Raw genomic sequence first — 8,009 nt, 5'->3', positions numbered from 1 at the left:
AAACTATTTTTTCGAAAGAGCGGGCAGTTCGTCAAGTTTAAAAACTTCGATGTTTTCATCGTATTCGAGATGATGGTAATACTTAAGACGTTGCCCATTTACGACAAAAGGTTTGACGGTTTCTCCTTTGATTTCTATCGCTCCACTCGGAAATATGTTAGTTATTTCGAAAGGGCCAGACCATCTAGATCGTAACTTACCAGGAAATAATTTTAGTCTAGAATTAAATAAAAGCACTTTGTCGCCTATGCTAAAATTTTTCCTAGATATACGCTTGTCGTGCCATTTTTTCGTTCGCTCTTTATAGATTTTGGCGTTTTCGTAAGCGTCTTGTCTAAGTTCTTCTAATTCGTTTATGTCTAGAAGTCGTTTCTCACCAGCGGCAGTGTAGTTTAGGTTTAAGTTCTTAATAGCCCAGTAGGCTTTATGTTCTAACTCTACCGGTAGGTGGCATGATTTTCCATAAACGAGTTTGAATGGGGTAGTTCCTATTGGAGTTTTGAAAGCTGTCCTATAAGCCTATAAAGCTTCATTTAGCTTGGTTGACCAATCTTTCCTAGATATAGCAACAGTTTTCTCCAATATTTGTTTTATTTCGCGGTTAGATACTTCTACTTGACCGCTTGTTTGTGGATGGTATGGTGTGGCTATTCGATGATTTACCCCATATCTTCGAAGGAGTTTCTCAAGTATTCTTGAAATGAAATGAGAACCACCATCGCTAATCACCAATCTTGGCACACCGAACCTAGGAAAGATGATGTTTTTGAAAAGTTTGATAACTACTCGTGTATCGTTTGTAGGAGAAGCAATAGCTTCTATCCATTTTGAAACGTAATCGACAGCTACGAGTATATATTGATTTCCAAACGACGATGGAAACGGTCCCATGAAGTCTATTCCCCAGACGTCAAATATTTCTACTTCCAGAATGCCTTTTTGAGGCATTTCATCGCGTCTTGAAATGTTTCCAGTTCGTTGGCATCTATCACAGCTTAGTACAGCAAAATAGACGTCTTTCCACAGGTTGGGCCAGAATAGTCCAGATTGAAGGATTTTGGCGCAGGTTCTAGATGTGCTATGGTGTCCTCCACACGGTGCGGAATGGCAATGTGTTATTATGCTTCTTATTTCTTCTTCGGGTACACAGCGTCTAAAGATTCCATCGGGGCCTCTTTTGAACAAGAGTGGGTCGTCCCAATAGTAATGTTTTAGGTCATGGAAGAATTTCTTCTTCTGTTGGTAACTTAGATCAGGAGGAAGCACACCAGCAGCTAGGTAGTTTACGAAATCTGCATACCAAGGTGCGTCAGATCGGGCTAAAGCTATTTCAGCTAATTTCTCGGTTTCAGAGTTTGGACGGTACGGTTCGAATTCATTTGCTTCTAATTGGGCAATGAGTCTTTCATAAGGGAAATCATCGTCAATTGGTACTTGTTCGGGTTTCAGATTTTCCAATCGAGAGAGGTGATCTGCTACGACATTTTCAGTGCCTTTCTTATCTTTAATTTCCAGGTCGAATTCTTGCAGTAACAAGATCCATCTCAAAAGTCTTGGTTTGGCGTCCTTTTTGGTTAGGAGGTACCTAATGGCAGCGTGGTCGGTGTATATGATTATTTTGGCTCCTACCAGGTAAGAACGGAATTTGTCTAATGCGAATACGACAGCTAATAATTCTTTTTCTGTCGTGGCATAATTCATCTGAGCTTCGTCTAGGGTTCTACTTGCATAATATATGACATGTAGTTTCTTATCCTTTCTTTGTCCTAGAACAGCTCCTACAGCATAGTCACTTGCGTCACACATTATTTCGAAAGGCTCATTCCAGTCGGGAGGTTGCATAATTGGCGCAGAGATTAATGCTCGTTTAAGTGTTTGAAATGCTTCAGTGCATTTATCGGTGAAAATAAATTCGGCGTCTTTCATGAGTAATTCAGTTAAGGGTTTGGTTATTTTAGAGAAATCCTTAATGAAGCGTCGGTAAAAACCAGCGTGTCCCAGAAAACTTCTTATTTCTCTAACGGTTTTGGGAGGTTGAAGGTTTTCGATAATTTCGATTTTTGCCTTATCAACTTCGATTCCTCTATCGGATACGATGTGTCCAAGTACAATTCCTTGTCGAACCATGAAATGGCATTTTTCCCAATTAAGGACTAGGTTTACGCTTACGCATCGTTTAAGCACCATTTCAAGGTTTTCTAAACATGTTTCAAAACTTCCTCCACAGACAGAGAAGTCGTCCATAAAGACCTCCATTATTCCATCTAGGAAGTCGGCAAATATTGCCATCATGCATCTTTGGAAGGTCGCGGGTGCATTGCAGAGTCCAAAAGGCATTCGTCTATAAGCGAATGTACCATAAGGGCAGGTGAATGTGGTCTTCTCTTGGTCGTCAGGGTGGATAGGAATTTGGAAAAATCCGGAGTATCCATCCAGATAACAAAAATGTGAGTGTTTAGCTAGGCGTTCAAGCATTTGATCTATGAAAGGTAAAGGGAAATGGTCTTTTCGGGTAGCTTTGTTTAACTTCCTATAGTCAATGCACATTCTCCATCCAGTTTGGGTACGTTGTGCTACAGATTCTCCTTTTGCATTAGTGATTACAGTGACTCCTCCTTTCTTTGGTACGACGTGAACAGGACTAACCCATTTACTATCGGATATAGGATATATTATTCCGGCTTCTAGCAGTTTTTGGATTTCCTTTTTAACCACATCGCTCATAATAGGATTTATTCGCCTTTGATGTTCCCTAGAGGTTTTACTATTGTTAGTTACCAATTTGTGTAAATATCTTAGGTAATTTTTGGTAACTCTCAAGTCTTTTTGTGGTTAATAAGTAGTATTTTATTGTCATTTGGTATATATTTATTCTTATATTTATATTATTGTTGAATAGTTCTTATCTTTGCAATCTATGTTGGATTTTGTAGTTTTTATAGATAATTGGAAGCTTGGACCATGGAAAAAGCACTTTGAAGATGTTCCAAGACCAAAGCCAAGGATTGCTGAAAAGAGGTAGCGCGCTAAGCGGGGTTGAGCCCGCTAAGCGCGCTTTTGAAGAAAAGAAGGAAGTTCTGGCAGAGAGTTCCGCGCTAAGCGAGGTCTGGAGCCCGCTTAGCGCGGTTGGGCGGTTTGAGCAATTATTGATAGCGCGCTTAGCGGGCTGCACCGCGCTAAGCGCGGTCTGCGAAACTTTGTTTATTTGTTTATGGGCCAGATCACTTTAGAGAGTAGTTGGAGATATTTTAGAGAGAAACAAGAGCAATATACACTGTAGCAAATATAGAGTTGAAGATTGGAGGCCTTGATCGTCGATTAATCGCCATTTGATGCTTGTTGATCTTCATCCTTACCTTCTTGTGCAAGCTACCATTCTCATGGATAGCTAAATCACTTTTGTATCAAGATAAGATGTAATCTTCCTAGCCTTTTGTATGTTTTTCTTGTGAATATATGTGTATGAACAAGTGATGATCAATATAGATGGTTTAGTTTGTTTATTAAAGCTTTTTCTTTGGTATAAGTGTTTGAGACATCAACGTTTGTATCTAGACCTAACTAATCATCTTTCAAACTATAAGTTGCAGACATGGATTTAGAGTTTGATGTTTACTAAGTATCGGTTCTTAAAACGTTATTTGTATTGTTTAAACGGTGGAGAAATCGTCGGTTAAACAATACGGTAAATCTAACTATATCGTTGCGGACACGGACGATATAGGTGTCGATACGTAATTATATTGATCGTTAGCAAGTTCATAAGCATCTATTTATAAGGAGACATACAAATTTAGGTCGATGAAATCGAATCTTGATACATTTTCTTTAACTTAGAACTTTCATTAATTTACTCTTTGCTACTAAAAGAATTGAATGATCTTTTGCAAACCCAAAGTTAAAGTAACATTAACTCAAGACAAAATAGGCTATAGAACGGCGGTGATATCGCAATAATCCCTGTGGAGACGATAATAACGAAAAGTTACCAATTTGTGTAAATATCTTAGGTAATTTTTGGTAACTCTCAAGTCTTTTTGTGGTTAATAAGTAGTATTTTATTGTCATTTGGTATATATTTATTCTTATATTTATATTATTGTTGAATAGTTCTTATCTTTGCAATCTATGTTGGATTTTGTAGTTTTTATAGATAATTGGAAGCTTGGACCATGGAAAAAGCACTTTGAAGATGTTCCAAGACCAAAGCCAAGGATTGCTGAAAAGAGGTAGCGCGCTAAGCGGGGTTGAGCCCGCTAAGCGCGCTTTTGAAGAAAAGAAGGAAGTTCTGGCAGAGAGTTCCGCGCTAAGCGAGGTCTGGAGCCCGCTTAGCGCGGTTGGGCGGTTTGAGCAATTATTGATAGCGCGCTTAGCGGGCTGCACCGCGCTAAGCGCGGTCTGCGAAACTTTGTTTATTTGTTTATGGGCCAGATCACTTTAGAGAGTAGTTGGAGATATTTTAGAGAGAAACAAGAGCAATATACACTGTAGCAAATATAGAGTTGAAGATTGGAGGCCTTGATCGTCGATTAATCGCCATTTGATGCTTGTTGATCTTCATCCTTACCTTCTTGTGCAAGCTACCATTCTCATGGATAGCTAAATCACTTTTGTATCAAGATAAGATGTAATCTTCCTAGCCTTTTGTATGTTTTTCTTGTGAATATATGTGTATGAACAAGTGATGATCAATATAGATGGTTTAGTTTGTTTATTAAAGCTTTTTCTTTGGTATAAGTGTTTGAGACATCAACGTTTGTATCTAGACCTAACTAATCATCTTTCAAACTATAAGTTGCAGACATGGATTTAGAGTTTGATGTTTACTAAGTATCGGTTCTTAAAACGTTATTTGTATTGTTTAAACGGTGGAGAAATCGTCGGTTAAACAATACGGTAAATCTAACTATATCGTTGCGGACACGGACGATATAGGTGTCGATACGTAATTATATTGATCGTTAGCAAGTTCATAAGCATCTATTTATAAGGAGACATACAAATTTAGGTCGATGAAATCGAATCTTGATACATTTTCTTTAACTTAGAACTTTCATTAATTTACTCTTTGCTACTAAAAGAATTGAATGATCTTTTGCAAACCCAAAGTTAAAGTAACATTAACTCAAGACAAAATAGGCTATAGAACGGCGGTGATATCGCAATAATCCCTGTGGAGACGATAATAACGAAAAGTTACCAATTTGTGTAAATATCTTAGGTAATTTTTGGTAACTCTCAAGTCTTTTTGTGGTTAATAAGTAGTATTTTATTGTCATTTGGTATATATTTATTCTTATATTTATATTATTGTTGAATAGTTCTTATCTTTGCAATCTATGTTGGATTTTGTAGTTTTTATAGATAATTGGAAGCTTGGACCATGGAAAAAGCACTTTGAAGATGTTCCAAGACCAAAGCCAAGGATTGCTGAAAAGAGGTAGCGCGCTAAGCGGGGTTGAGCCCGCTAAGCGCGCTTTTGAAGAAAAGAAGGAAGTTCTGGCAGAGAGTTCCGCGCTAAGCGAGGTCTGGAGCCCGCTTAGCGCGGTTGGGCGGTTTGAGCAATTATTGATAGCGCGCTTAGCGGGCTGCACCGCGCTAAGCGCGGTCTGCGAAACTTTGTTTATTTGTTTATGGGCCAGATCACTTTAGAGAGTAGTTGGAGATATTTTAGAGAGAAACAAGAGCAATATACACTGTAGCAAATATAGAGTTGAAGATTGGAGGCCTTGATCGTCGATTAATCGCCATTTGATGCTTGTTGATCTTCATCCTTACCTTCTTGTGCAAGCTACCATTCTCATGGATAGCTAAATCACTTTTGTATCAAGATAAGATGTAATCTTCCTAGCCTTTTGTATGTTTTTCTTGTGAATATATGTGTATGAACAAGTGATGATCAATATAGATGGTTTAGTTTGTTTATTAAAGCTTTTTCTTTGGTATAAGTGTTTGAGACATCAACGTTTGTATCTAGACCTAACTAATCATCTTTCAAACTATAAGTTGCAGACATGGATTTAGAGTTTGATGTTTACTAAGTATCGGTTCTTAAAACGTTATTTGTATTGTTTAAACGGTGGAGAAATCGTCGGTTAAACAATACGGTAAATCTAACTATATCGTTGCGGACACGGACGATATAGGTGTCGATACGTAATTATATTGATCGTTAGCAAGTTCATAAGCATCTATTTATAAGGAGACATACAAATTTAGGTCGATGAAATCGAATCTTGATACATTTTCTTTAACTTAGAACTTTCATTAATTTACTCTTTGCTACTAAAAGAATTGAATGATCTTTTGCAAACCCAAAGTTAAAGTAACATTAACTCAAGACAAAATAGGCTATAGAACGGCGGTGATATCGCAATAATCCCTGTGGAGACGATAATAACGAAAAGTTACCAATTTGTGTAAATATCTTAGGTAATTTTTGGTAACTCTCAAGTCTTTTTGTGGTTAATAAGTAGTATTTTATTGTCATTTGGTATATATTTATTCTTATATTTATATTATTGTTGAATAGTTCTTATCTTTGCAATCTATGTTGGATTTTGTAGTTTTTATAGATAATTGGAAGCTTGGACCATGGAAAAAGCACTTTGAAGATGTTCCAAGACCAAAGCCAAGGATTGCTGAAAAGAGGTAGCGCGCTAAGCGGGGTTGAGCCCGCTAAGCGCGCTTTTGAAGAAAAGAAGGAAGTTCTGGCAGAGAGTTCCGCGCTAAGCGAGGTCTGGAGCCCGCTTAGCGCGGTTGGGCGGTTTGAGCAATTATTGATAGCGCGCTTAGCGGGCTGCACCGCGCTAAGCGCGGTCTGCGAAACTTTGTTTATTTGTTTATGGGCCAGATCACTTTAGAGAGTAGTTGGAGATATTTTAGAGAGAAACAAGAGCAATATACACTGTAGCAAATATAGAGTTGAAGATTGGAGGCCTTGATCGTCGATTAATCGCCATTTGATGCTTGTTGATCTTCATCCTTACCTTCTTGTGCAAGCTACCATTCTCATGGATAGCTAAATCACTTTTGTATCAAGATAAGATGTAATCTTCCTAGCCTTTTGTATGTTTTTCTTGTGAATATATGTGTATGAACAAGTGATGATCAATATAGATGGTTTAGTTTGTTTATTAAAGCTTTTTCTTTGGTATAAGTGTTTGAGACATCAACGTTTGTATCTAGACCTAACTAATCATCTTTCAAACTATAAGTTGCAGACATGGATTTAGAGTTTGATGTTTACTAAGTATCGGTTCTTAAAACGTTATTTGTATTGTTTAAACGGTGGAGAAATCGTCGGTTAAACAATACGGTAAATCTAACTATATCGTTGCGGACACGGACGATATAGGTGTCGATACGTAATTATATTGATCGTTAGCAAGTTCATAAGCATCTATTTATAAGGAGACATACAAATTTAGGTCGATGAAATCGAATCTTGATACATTTTCTTTAACTTAGAACTTTCATTAATTTACTCTTTGCTACTAAAAGAATTGAATGATCTTTTGCAAACCCAAAGTTAAAGTAACATTAACTCAAGACAAAATAGGCTATAGAACGGCGGTGATATCGCAATAATCCCTGTGGAGACGATAATAACGAAAAGTTACCAATTTGTGTAAATATCTTAGGTAATTTTTGGTAACTCTCAAGTCTTTTTGTGGTTAATAAGTAGTATTTTATTGTCATTTGGTATATATTTATTCTTATATTTATATTATTGTTGAATAGTTCTTATCTTTGCAATCTATGTTGGATTTTGTAGTTTTTATAGATAATTGGAAGCTTGGACCATGGAAAAAGCACTTTGAAGATGTTCCAAGACCAAAGCCAAGGATTGCTGAAAAGAGGTAGCGCGCTAAGCGGGGTTGAGCCCGCTAAGCGCGCTTTTGAAGAAAAGAAGGAAGTTCTGGCAGAGAGTTCCGCGCTAAGCGAGGTCTGGAGCCCGCTTAGCGCGGTTGGGCGGTTTGAGCAATTATTGATAGCGCGCTTAGCGG

The sequence above is a fragment of the Vicia villosa genome, linkage group LG6 (genome assembly GCF_029867415.1).
Source record: "Vicia villosa cultivar HV-30 ecotype Madison, WI linkage group LG6, Vvil1.0, whole genome shotgun sequence".
Lineage (NCBI taxonomy): Eukaryota > Viridiplantae > Streptophyta > Magnoliopsida > Fabales > Fabaceae > Vicia > Vicia villosa.
The sequence above is the reverse complement of the archived record's forward strand: the minus strand, read 5'-3'. Positions refer to the sequence as shown.